Here is a 294-nt window from a genome sequence, read left to right on the forward strand (position 1 = left end):
TCCGGGAGTCAAACAACTTGCGGCGCCCATTTGACGATTACTGGTGACTCAACCTCATCACCGAGGCGAAACCCACAGATTTTCGAAACAGGATCTCCAGGTGCCTGTTCATCCAGATGACGTCCCCAAGACGGCTATTGTAACCCCATTTGGAAGATACTTTTTCCAGTACTCCACTTTCGGGCCCAGGAACAGCGTAGCCACTTTCCAGAGGATGATGGACCAGATTTTTTTGAGAGCTCCCATTCTGTGTGGTCTACGTCGATGACATCCTCATCTTCTCACAAGACCACT

This window comes from Penaeus monodon, chromosome 22, assembly GCF_015228065.2.
Source record: "Penaeus monodon isolate SGIC_2016 chromosome 22, NSTDA_Pmon_1, whole genome shotgun sequence".
In the NCBI taxonomy this organism is placed as follows: domain Eukaryota; kingdom Metazoa; phylum Arthropoda; class Malacostraca; order Decapoda; family Penaeidae; genus Penaeus; species Penaeus monodon.